Source organism: Pelodiscus sinensis, chromosome 2 (assembly GCF_049634645.1).
Source record: "Pelodiscus sinensis isolate JC-2024 chromosome 2, ASM4963464v1, whole genome shotgun sequence".
Lineage (NCBI taxonomy): Eukaryota > Metazoa > Chordata > Testudines > Trionychidae > Pelodiscus > Pelodiscus sinensis.
This window is the reverse complement of record NC_134712.1, coordinates 44,418,888-44,432,298: the sequence shown is the minus strand read 5'-3', so window position 1 is coordinate 44,432,298 and position 13,411 is coordinate 44,418,888. Positions and strand designations below refer to the sequence as shown.

At 42.2% G+C, this 13,411-nt stretch overlaps 1 protein-coding gene across 4 annotated transcripts in view; it reads right to left on the bottom strand.

The window, feature by feature from the left end:
* MMP16 (matrix metallopeptidase 16) overlaps positions 1-13,411 on the bottom strand; it is a 254,586-nt gene that overhangs the window by 226,640 nt on the left and 14,535 nt on the right. The gene's annotated exons all lie outside the window — the stretch shown is intronic.

Genomic DNA, 13,411 nt, shown 5'->3' with positions numbered 1-13,411 from the left:
CTGGTGGAGGAAAGCCTCCCAATGGAGTATGATACAAGATGCAATGGAGGGAAGGATAAAGACTGTTCCATACATGGATGGCATGATAGATTTGTGGTTAAAGCACATGGCATATATGCTTACTCAGCGAATTGCTGCTGCAGCTCTTTCTGCTAGGACCCTTATGGAGTCCTGGTGAACAATAAAACAACATTCAGCTGCGAATAACTCAAGGAGGTGCCTGCCATCCCCTGGAGTGAGGAGCCTTGTTGTGCAGGAGAGGTGAACCTGGGCCAGATTAGTTAAATTTTTCGGTCATCTCGATTTAAGCTTAAATGATCTGTATACATCCCTCTTTTATATAAGCCAGAAAAATGTGCATATTATCTTAATCAACTTCTGTCAAAGTCAAGGGTAACACAGAATCAGCTTCTAGTTGATGGTTAAGTATAGAATATGAATGTAAAAGAGAGTTCACAATCACAACCCTAGTTACAGAGCAATGAAACATCTTCTTGCTCCCTGCTCCTCCAGCAATCACAGGGCTAGATGGCACAGAGAGTGAGAAGGGCTAAGTGCAATGACTCCACCACACACGCAATCCCTCCTGATGCAGAGATTTAGAGGATGGACTGTGGAATCAAACCGTGGTCCTCACGGTAGTGTGGAGCACAAGGCCAGCAATCTGGCCATTTTAAAACACTTTAACTAGGTTTTGCAAATGGTATAAATGCAGTGGTTAGAAGAGAGCTTTTTGAAAACCTGTGTTTGACATCACTGAAGAGAAGCTCATTAACTATTTGAAGTAACAAGTTTTGGTAGTGCCAATACAGCACTAGAGGAAGTAACAACACTGACAAGGGGGGACTGGAGCAGAGCTGGTGCTAGGGTTCCCAGGTGTCCAGTTTTGAACCGAACTGTCCAGTATTTGATCTTTCTGTTCGGGAAAAAAATTGAGGAAATATAATTGAGCAGATAGAACTGTCCAGTATTTTCTCAATCAGGTATAATGTAGATTGTGATATAATGTCAAGCGTTTCCAGTATTTTTGTTGAAACCATCTGGCAACCCTAACTGGTGCTGCATATGCAGAGCCGGGAGTGAGGCCTGTTTTGTTAAAGAGTCTTCTGAAATGAAGCTGATACTACCAAGGCAGGACTGATAACAAGGGCAACATTGCTGCACAAGTCTTACGAGCACATTATGCTGACAGGGTGTCAGGATCAAGTATTTATAATCCTGAAATGTGCTTTCACGGGCAGCTGATTTTGCAGGAAAAAAATATGTATTTTCTTTTAAACTAAACATTTCTATAATGTAACACAAGCTAGACTACTCTCACATTGAGGACAAGTTTATACATACAAAGTAAGGACATTCAGGGTATGTCTACACTGCAACAATATTTTGAAATAATTAGTGCTATTTAGGGTTGCCAGATACCTTCACAAAAAATTCAAAACGTGGCAGGGGAAAAAAATTGGTTGAGTAAAAAAAAAAAAGTCGCTGCAACTTTAAATTCCCCCGCTTCCTGCTCCCCCGCCAGTCGTAGCAGGGGAAAAATGTCCTCACCTGCCTTCCGTCCAAGAAAAACAGAAAATACCAGACATTTTACGTGTCGGGTATTTTCTGGGGGTTTTTTACCTGAGAGAAGATGCAATTACTGGACTGTCCGGGAAAAAACCAGACACATGGAAACCCTAGTGCTACTCCGAAATAACTTAGTCCGGGTCTACACAGCAAGCAGTTAGTTTGAAATAGTGTCAAAATACTGTCAAGCTGGAGGACTTCTTACTCCAACTTCTGTAACGCTTATTGTACGAGGAGCAAGGGAAGCTGGAGGAAGAGTGCTCTATTTTGAAATAAGTTCTGTGTAGACACTCCTTATTTTGAAATAATCTATTTAGAAATAAGATACACAATTGACGTAGCTCAATTTGCGTAGCTTATTTCGAGTTAAGCCCTGCCGTGTAGATGCACCCTTAGAGTTAGGGTTCTTCCTCTGTCCTTTCCTTGCTAAATTGTGCCTAAAGCTAATATGGCAGTATGAATTTCCTTGATTTGATCATACTTGGCACATTTGCAACAGCTATTACTAATGTTGCTGAATAACTTTACATAAGTGGCACCTGCAGCATGGGGCTGAAATTTTCCAAAACTGATTTTTGTTCGTGAAAGTTTAAGGTTTCCTTCAGAAGGAGGACTGCGGGGAAAAAAACTTTCAACACTAGGGGGAACAACATTGTAATGTTTCTTTAAACAATGTTTATGTTGTACTGTAACGTGAAAGGAAGACAGGATGAAGAATGGCCTGGCTTGGATATATATGTTTCCTTCCTTCAAAAACTATACTTTGAACATGTATAGCGTGCAGCACTGCCAATCAAAAATGGTTCAAAAATCATGAGACTGATTTATAAATCATGAGGTGTTTTTAGAAATAATTCATTTGGGTGTTATTTATATATGCAGGTTACAATTTTAGGCTATTCTCCACAACCATGAGAACCATTACTTTCTTTTAATGATACATGGGATTCTCAAGTAATAACTTGCATCCAGCAGCTGGGGCTTTAAGAAAACACGATTACGGGACTCTCAATAAAATTACAAGTTGATAACTTTTTATCCTTTTTAACAATAGCAGTGAAATATTTAACAACAATCCTCCAAGGTTCTGTAGAGTTAAGTTCCCCTGTGTGCATATGCATGAATAAGCCAGCTGAAGCATGATTATCATACAGTTCTTAAAGGCAGAGACTGCTCTGGCACAATGATGCCCTAATCTCATTTGGGGTCCCTGAGCACTACTGTCATACAAATAATAGATATAATTAAAAATGATTTAACATAATAGCCAGCATTAAGTTTCAAAGGACATCTGTCACTGTTTCAGAGCAACTGCTCTTGTATTTCCCCTTCTTGGTCCACCAAGGGTATCAAGTGATGAATCTTTAAAGTTATGTCTATACTGCAGCTTGTGAACAGCTACACATGAATCTTGTAATCTGTAACTGTGCTATGTAAGGCTGTGTCTAGACTACATGCCTCTGTCGTCAGAGGCATGTAGATTAGACACATAGGCAAAGTCAAATGAAGCCGCGATTTAAATGATCGCAGCTTCATTTAAATTTACATGGCTGCCGCGCTGAGCCGACAAACAGCTGATCAGCTGTTTGTCCGCTCAGCGCGCTAGTCTGGACGCTCCCCTGCCAACATCAAAGCCCTTTGTCGGCAGCCCCGTTATTCCTCGTGGGATGAGGTTTATCGGGGCTGCCGACAAAGGGCTTTGATGTCGGCAGGGGAGCGTCCAGACTAGCGCGCTGAGCGGACAAACAACTGATCAGCTGTTTGTCGGCTAAGCGCGGCAGCCATGTAAATTTAAATGAAGCCGCGATCATTTAAATCGCGGCTTCATTTGACTTTGCCAAAACAACAAATCTATATGGCTCCTTCGATGGAGCCATGTAGTTTAGACATACCCTTATAGCTTGTTTAGCCATACCCATGCTTTCTGTGTTCAAAGAAGTGTGTTAAAAAAAGTAATATGGCAGTGGTGGTGTAAGTGGCATAATGTACACAGGACAGACGAGTACATATTTAGGATTTCACACTGGTTCACACCTGAGCAGCTAGCCTTTCTCACTTCTCGCACTGCTGTGACCACAGTTTTGTTTTTAGTGCAATGGATCTGATCAAGTTAGTGCAAATCTGTCTCCCCAAACTGCAGTTTATCCGCCAGCTCCAGTGTAGACATATCCTTTGGGTATGTCTACACTGCAAGTCAGACCTCAGTTTGTACTCAGGCTCAGGCCTACTCTCCCTTCCATCTGCAGACAAATCAAGATAATTCAAGACACAGACACAGAATTCCAGGACCTCGCAGGGGTTAAGGTTTCAAGCCTGAGTCAAGCCAGGACTCTAGGTTCAAGCCCTATTGCTTTTCAGTATAAACACAGCCCCCTAGACTCATATGCTCAGGCAACCACTCCAGTCCATGGGCCAACTTTGTTATCTGGACAGTCAAGTTTTCCCACATGCACCATGAACAAAGGGCCACATTTTGAGAGGACACTAGGAAGTGTGAGATATGGTTGGATGGACATGGGCCCACATAATAAAGCATAGATATGGGAGGCTCAGATTAGGAGCCAGGGTTCAACAATTCCTAACATGGTCTTACAAATGAGAATAGCTGCTAAAGCCCTTGATTAATGAACCCAAATCAGCTCATCTCAGTTCTGCTAAAGTGGGGATTATATTGCAGTGTAGACATGCACCCAAAAGGGGTCTCATCTTGAAAACTGTATTTCACATCTGTAGTCTCATTGAGCCCCACGCTTAATCACATGCTAGATTTGGTTTAACCTGAGAAAATTAAATCAGAGTTTAGGACTAATCATGTGTCAGGCTTTAAAAACAATAAGATATTTTAAAAATTATATTCTTTGGGTTATTTTTATTAGCCCTTAGGTGTTTCTGAGCATTTCAGATGCACACAGTTTTCATTGTCAGGCTCTTCTCTGCAGCCATAAGATCTAAAACGGGAAGGGAGCAGTTTAAGGAAAGCTGAAATTATCACTAAATCACAAGATTCCAGGACATGGAGATTTAAGAAAAACATCACATCATGCGACTCAATAAAATTACAATAGATGGCAACACAGAGTTTGAAGTTGCATTGTGAAAGGACGGAAATGACCAGAGGTGTAATGGAATAACAGCAAAATAAAGACACTTGATTCTACTACATTAATTACTCATGTTAAGCAGAGTATTGTGTTACCCTAACTTAAATTGGATAGAAACTTGCCATCCAAGCAGTCCCAATGACAGCAGCAGAACTGTTCAGCATGAGTAAGGTCATTGCAATGTGACCAACTGCGAAATCGCAAAATTGGCTCAAGAGTCTGTTTAAAACTAAATGATCTTGATGAAGCCCAATATTTAAAATAATGGGGGGAAAAACTAATTTTGTAATTTGTAAAGAATTAAAAGGAGATATATCTGCTTCAAGAGTAACTGAAATTATACAAATGCTCCCAAAGTTTCTCCTGACATTAAACAGACATTATTAACTTTAAAAACATATATCAAACAAACCATTTTCTTTAATTGATACTAATAGCATACTAGGGTATTTTTTAATTGAGTGTAGTTTTCATTATGATGTTTGTTTGCCTCTTACATTTCTCTTGATTTGAATAATTATAAATTCAGTCTCTTTCACTTTTGTTTATAGTCAGATTAGTTTTCAGAATCTCAATGCTGAATTGCTTGTGTTGCAAATGTATTCCCAACACCTGAGATTTTATTGTGACTCTTGAAATATTTGTTGTTTTTCTGAAGGCTCCAGATTTGGGGAGGATTCCATGAAAACTCAGCTTTCATTTTTTAAAAAGAGTTTATTCCTCCTTGGTTGTAGAGAAATCCTGTAATATATAGGCTAAAATAATAAGAAAACAAAATGTTCCAAATACATATTTTTCTTTCATTATTTGAGAGGAAAAAATCTCATATTTTTCTGGGACCCGACTCATGATCGTTGGATAGCTGGGAGTGGCCATACCAAGCTTTGTTGTTTTTAAATAACTCTTCATTGGAAGGTATTTTTAATGGTTACTGGAAACATTTCTATTAGTCTCAGATTTTGTAAAAACATGTGTTTTTACAAAGTCTAAAATTTTGGATATAATTTGCATTGACAGTGTCTCTTTCAAAAACATTTCTGCACATAGGGAAAAATATTCTCATATCTATTACAAACACATTTAAGCAATTAATCTGTGAAGGACAATGACTAACTATACCTGACTGCTGAGACCTAAAGCAACTTCTCTTTAGAGTCAAGAAACAAAGAATAAATTGTTCACAAAGGTGATAAAATGCTGTTTTCCACATGCAATGAGCCTGTCAATGCAAAACAAGAGGAACAAACTAAATACCACTAAAGGACCTTTTCTGCAAGAAAATATTTCAGTAGTGTTACTGTCTCTAGCGAAACACCAAGGCTAAGTCTACACTATCGCCTCTTGCACAAAAACATATGCAAATCAGGTGAAGCATGGAATATTGCCGTGCCTCATTTGCATAATTAATGAGGCTCTTTTTTTGCACAAGAGGCTTTTGCGCAAAAAAACCCTCTTGTGCAAGAGCTGTTCTTCCACATATTTTTCAGGAAGAACGGCTCTTGTGCAAGAGAGGGGTTTTGCACAAAAACAGCCATCTACACGGCTCCTTTTTGCGCAAAAGTCTCTTGTGCAAAAACAGAGCCTAGTTAATTATGCAAATGAGGTGCAGCGATATTCCATGCTTCACCTCACTTGCATATTTCTTGTGCATAGCCCAAGTTATTTAGTAACAATAACTTATTTTGAAACAGCGCGTCTACCCTACAACAAAGCCTCAAAATTAGTCTAAGGCTGGCTTTCCTACTGTACACATGCTATCTCGATTTAGAACCCCAGGAGGCACTGGGAAGGAAGAACTTAGAATATCCCTGGCGAGGGGGTATTTCGAAATAGCAGCAGTGGAGCATCTACACACGCCTTATTTCGAAATAACTATTTCAGAATAGGCGTTATTCCTCGTAGAATGAGGCTTACAGATTTTGGAATAAACCATCCGTTACTTTGAAATAATTTCAAAATAATGGAATGGCTGTGTAGACGCTCACATTGTTATTTCAAAATAATGCTAGTTATCTCAAAATAACTGTGCCATGTAGACACACCCTAAGTAAAGTGTATAAAGAAAAATAGAACAAATACACCGTCAGTGTTCTTTTCAGATGCTGGATTTTGGGCTACTGCATGATCTCCTTATTTTAATGTGGTTGCGTTTAATGTTCTGATTCTGTAGTCCCAAAGCAAGTTTTCCAACTGACATCAGCGAAACCACACACGCAGGAGTACTGGCACCCTTTTTCTTACAAAAAAAGCACTGCTCATAAGTAAGGCCATCAAATTATTTAAAACCATCACAAACAATGGCCAGTTTAAAAATAGTCACAATTACAAGTCATTGTAATTGCAGTGTTAAACAATAATAAAATACCAGTTTAAATTTATTATACATTTTTCTAAATTTTTAAATAATATTTATTTCAATTACAACACAATACAAATTATACAGTATTCATTTTATATTATTTTATTACAAATACCTGCACTGTAAAAGATTTAAAAAAAAACTACAGGTTAAAGCATGAAGGGGCATACGAATATTGAGCATATCTGGTACATGAATAGTTTTCAATGCTAGATACAACAGTGCCATGTGAAGAGATGTCCTCACTTTCAGGTCTCATTATAAATAAGAAATGAGCAGTACATGTACATAAACTTGCTTGTCTGAGCGATTGTCTGAAGAAGCAGTAAGACTGAGTGCTTTTGTAGGCTTTAGAGTTTTCCAATTGTTTTTCAGTGCAGTTATGTAAAAAAAAAAAATCTACATTTATAGGTTGTACTTTCCAAAGGGATTGAACTATAGTACCTGCATAAAGTGATACTATTTGTGTATATGTTTACAATGCAAAAATTTTAATAAAATAATTAGGGCTGTCACTTAATACGTGTTAACGCCTACAATCAACACAGAGCACAATTAACGCATTAATTTTTTTAACATGTTACTCGTAGGCACTGCCCCCTTTGAAGCGCCGCTCTGGCATTTCAAAGGGGCAGCCCAATACAGCCCAGAATTGGCTGGGGACTCCAACTGATTCCGGGCTCTCTGCAGCGCTGTACCTTGGAAACACCACTGCAGCGTTTCCAAGGGGCAGCCCAACGTGGAGTCACTGCCCCTTTGAAACACCACAGCGGTGGCATTTCCAAGGGGCAGCGCTGCATGGAGCCAGGGTCAGCTGGGGACTCCAGCTGATCCCGGGCTCCATGAAGTGCTATCCCTTTGAAATGCTGCCGCTGCATTTCAAAGGAGCAGCGCATGTGATTAATTGCGCGATTAATCACGATTAAATTTTTTAATTGCTTGGCAGCCCTAAAAATAATAATATAAAGTGAGCACTCTACATTTTGTATGTGGTGTTGTAATTTAAATCAGTATATTTGAAAATGTAGAGAAATATCTAAAAATACGTAGAATACATTTAAATTGATAGTCAATTATTGTTTAACAGTGCAAGTAATTATGACTTTTTAAAATCTAGTTAATTTAATTTGTATTAATCACTTCAGTTCACTGCAATTAATTGGCAGATTACTTATATGCCACAAAATAATTTAAAATGTAAAAAATATCCTTATGGAGTTACTTGAGCCATGTTAGACCATCATAGACATATACTGCTTTTTTTGTTTTGTTATTTTGTTTGGAACTTTGTGCATTGTTTTGGAAGTTAATGCATTGATTAAAGGCTGTGTTTCTATATAGGCAAAATGTTTTGAATGCTGCAGGGTATTTTGGTTTTATACATTTACCCTCTCTCCTGGATCTGTTGTTAAATAGTGAATATTTAACCATCTTTAAGTCTTGTAGGTTCTTAGCCAATGATTAAAATGTGATTAAAATGTGATTTTCCTTTGTATCTTCTTGGGGATTGTCTACCAGGCAACAGACATATAACTTGCTTATTTTTCTCAAATACTTTTTCTAATTAGTTAATGTTTTTTGAAATGCTTAACAGTCCATTCTCTCCCCCTCTGGGGGAATGGGTAGATATTGAGGATTTCAGGCGTTGGCTAGTGGGGCTTTAAAGGCATCCACCTAACAAGACCCCAAAGTTCTATCATCTGTTTTGACACAGATATCCTTTGTGACTTTGGGCAAGTCACTTAAGACAAAATCCTGCTGCCACTGCAGTCATTAGCAAAAGTCTCTTTGACTTCAATAGGAGAACCACTGTCTGGTTTATTTGATGCAGGTAACCAGCATCACACTAGGGATGTTAAACAAATAACTGGTAAGCATACCAGTTAACTGGCCCTTGCTGCTCAACTCCTGTGGCAGCCAGCCACATTGGGCTGCAGCATCCCCAGCCACGAAGGGGCCAACAGGCAGGTGGCAGGATCCGTGGCAAGCTCAGCGGTGGGACCTCTCGGCCACAGCTGGACTCCATGATGACAGCAGGCCAAACGGCAGGCCCTAAGTTAACCAGTTAAGCAGTAATGTTTAACCGGTTAACTGTTTTGACATCCCTACATCAGACACCCTTGTTCTGAAGGGGACATGATGGTAGTGCTTTGTACATGGGCACGAGAGTGTGCCCTGTAGTGAATGAGAGGAACTGGAGAATGTTTTGGGAAAGGAGAGGCCAATACAGGAAGGATGAGCTCCACTTCAACCAAAATTGAATTAGACTAATGGCCTGTAAAATTAAAAAGACTGTAGAGGAATTTTTAAACTAAGGGCTGAGGGTGCAGATGAGCACATGGGTTGGCAAGAGACATTCCTAAGAAATGAATTTATTACAGAGGAAATTATATATGTTAGTAAAGAGGGTAAGGGGGAAAAGATGGTAAAGTAAAGATAGGAATTAAGGGTGGGACCTTCCTGGATCAGCACCCTCAGCACCCTGAGCAGTCCTGAATGACAGAGTTTGCTGGAATGAGGGCAGGTCAAGGCTTCCCTCCTAGCTGTTGGCCCTGTTCCCTGTGGTAGCCGTGCCGCCCATAGCCCTACTGAGGCTGTGTTTCCCATCTGGGCCGGGGCTACACTCCTGAGCACACTGAACCCAGTTGGAGCTGCACTTTCACTGCCAGCCTAGGCTGCATTCCTGGGCACCAGCCCTGCTGCCTCTAGCCCAAGTGAGGATACACTCCCCACTATACCGGCCTGGCTGGGGTTGGGCTGGCCCCAACACTTCCAGCTGGGAAGGCCTGCGCTGCCCGCTGTGCCAGTGGCTGTGGTCCTGGGTGGGGCTGTGTCCCTTGTCGTCAGCTCCAGCTGGCCCTGCATCCCCCAGCACACCAGACTTCACTCCCCACCACACTGGCCCAGCCTATTAACCTAGCCAGTCTAGGCTCTCTGGTCCAGCAATATCCACGTTCCCTATGGACCACAGATATTGCCGGATTAGAAAATCTCATATTTTAGAGGTTCAACCTGTAGTGAAAAAGTATTGGCAATCAAAAATATCAACGCCCTGTTAAAGATAACACATGAAGGCAAGCAACTGAACACTGACAAAATGTACAAATGCCTATTTTATGTCACTTCAGGAAGAGATGAAAAGATAACATTTCTAGATACCATAAATGACTTTGTCTTGGAGCAGCTAGTCCTGCGACTCACAAAAGGAGAGACAATTCCTGATCAAGTCTATGACTACACTTTCCAGTTTTAGTGCAAAAAGTCAGGTTTTTGCACAAAACCCATGCTAGTATCTTCACGGAAATCCACATTTTACGCTGAACCTTTACATTGGTGTAAAGATAAAACCACCCCAATGAGACTCTTTTTGTGCTGCTGCTTTTGCACTGCTGTGCCAGTGAAGTTGCTTTTGCCAGTCTAATTGCCCTTTCCTTTTAGCACTTTTCAATCACCCAAAAAACTATCGGTGAAAAAGCTCTAGAAATATAGATAGAGCCTTACACATAAGATGCACACGAGTTCTGGCCCAAAAACTGTACCATTGACTAACAGTGACCATAAAGTAATAAAATATAACATGTTTCTACAGAGGAAAATACCAAATAAACCCACCACAAAATAATTTAACTTCAAACGGGAATTAAACAAAAATGAGGATGCTAATTAAATACAAATTAAAAGGATCAATCATAAGGATGAAATGCCCTCAAATCATACAGAGTCTATTTTAAAAAACCATAACAGAAGCACAAATTAAAATGTATACCACAAATAAAATAATTCAGCATAGCTAAACAACAGAATAAAAGAGACTTAGAGGCAAAGGACATCCTTTAAAAATAGGAAGTCAAATCAGAGTGAAGAAAATAGAAAGATACATAAACTCTGGCAACTCAAGTGTAAAAGTATAGTTAGGCAGGCAGGCCGGCCAAGAAAGAATTTGAAGAGCAATTAACTAAGGATACAAAAACTAAATAGCAAAGCAATTTTTAAGTACATCAGAAGTATGAAGCTTGCCAAACAGTCAATGAGGCCAGTGGATTATCAAGATTCTAAAGGAGCAATCAAGCAAGAGACGGTCATTACAGAGAAACTAAATTAATTCTTTGCATTGGATTCTTTGCATTCTTTCACTGCAGAGGCTATAGGGAGATTACCACAACCAAACCATTTCTTTAGGTGACAAATCTGAGGAAAGTTCAGGTGTCAATATTGGAGGATTTTGAAACAGTTAAATTAAGCAGTAATAAGCCACCAGGGCCTGATGGTAGTCACCTAAGCGTTCTGAAGAAACTCAAACATGAAATTGTAGAACGGGGTGGCCAACCCGTTAGAGATGAAGAGCCAAAATAGCAGTGGATAAAGTGCAAAGAGCCACGTACCAGGGGAAAGATGTTGAGCAAAAAAAAAAAAAAAAAAGCAGCACCGTCCCAGGGCATAACGTCACAAAAAAAAGGAAAGGGGTGAGAGGGGCAAAGCTCTGGGAGGGAATTTGGGTGCAGGAGGAAGTAGAGAAGAGGATGCTGGCTCAGAGAGAGGTTGGGGAATGTTGCAGGTCCTGAGCAAGCCGCACGCTTGTAGCTGTGAGGGTGCAGGAGTTTGCGCTGGAGTGCATGAGGGGCTCAGGGCAGGGAGGCTAGGAGTATGATGGGCTCAGGACACAGATTTGCAGTGTGTGGATGGTGCAGGAGTGTTGTGGCAGAAGACTGAGGATGTGGGTCTGCAAGAGTTTGGGGATGTGAGAGGCTCAGGACAGGGGGTTCCAGTGTATGACAGGCTCAGGTTTGGGAACCGGGGGGTGTAGGAGTATTATGATGCTGTTGACCAGGCTTCATTTTTAAATAAAATATGTCAAACACAACATATTTCAGCATTGTCTTTATTTATGAGAGAGGCAGGGAGCCTGTTTTGAGTCAGGGGTCACTGACCCAAAGAAAAGTCAGTCGGGGCCACACAAGTGAGATGTAAAAAACAACCCCTCCAAAAAACCCCAAGCCTCACTAGTGGTCCCAACTGTGCTGGTGGACGCAGAGGACAGAGTGCTGGGGCAAGCTGCTGGTGGGTCCTGGGGCAGATGGAAGGGTGCTGGGGCAGGTGGCAGGTGACAGGTTGCTGGTGGGGGGAGGAAGTCTAGCCAGGGGGAGGGGACAGGGTCAGCTCGGCCGGTACCAGGGGATCCTGGGTCAAAGGAAGCGTGCAGGCTGCTCTTCCCCTCCCCTAAACAGCTCTTCCTCTGCTCCCCACGACAGTCGCGTGCTTCCTGAGAAGTTGGAGCTGGCATGCAGTACCGGGATTCCTACTCTTCCCCTCCCCCACACTCTAACCCAATCCTCATCCCCTTCCCTCCCCCAGAGCCAGGCTCCCCCACCACTCTAACCCAATCCCCCTCCTCCCTCAACCTAATGCCTGGATCCCAGATCTGCCGCTGCTACCACCATGTGCGTCTCCCTCAAGGCACTGGGGCGCGTATGTTAAGCGGCTGGCTTTGAGGAGCATGTGCTGGCTGGGATGCCATGCGTACTCCCTGCCCCCTCCCTTCCCCCAGTGCCAGGCAGCTCCCCCCACACTGCACTAACCCAATCCTCCCATTCAACCTTATGCCTGGGTTCCGGAGCCAGACCACATGCGTCTCCCTCCAGACACTGGGGCGCATATGCTGCACGGCCGGCTTTGAGGAGCATGTGCTGGCTGGGACACCATGCGCCCTCCCTTCCAACCCAATCCCCTTTCCTTGCCCTTCCCCAGAGTCAGGCACCCCCCGACTCTAACCCAATTCCCCACTCCCCCCCAATCCAGGCACCCACCGCTCTACTCCAAACTCTCTCCCCTCCCTTCTCCCCCGAGTCAAGGACCCCCTGTTCTAACCCGGAACTGGAGCCGCCGCTGCTGTCACCACTGCTGCCACCACTACCACCATGCACCTCTCCCTGCAGGCATGGGGCACATGCACTCAGTGGCTGGCCTTTAGCATGCGCTGGCTGGGCCTCCGAGCACAGAGTGCCAGCCATGAGCACGCTCTGGCTGGGACGCCAAACACAAGAAGGAGGGATAGGAAGGACATGAGCACAAGCAGAGTGGCAGCCGTGAGCACTCACTGGAATGCGGCTCAGAGTGGCCTGGCCATGAGCAACCTTGTGCGCAGTGGCCAGCTTGACGATAATTTTTTAATAAAAAAATGTAATTGGGAGCCGCAATTTTTTCATCAAAGAGCCGCATGCGGCTTGCGAGCCACGGGTTGGTAACTGCTGTTGTAGAACTACTAACTGTGCTAGACAAACTATCACTTAAATCAGCTCTGTATCAAATGACTGAAAGATAGCTACTGTGATGCTCCAGAGATGATCCTGAGAATTGAAAACTGGCAAGCCTAACTTCTGAACAA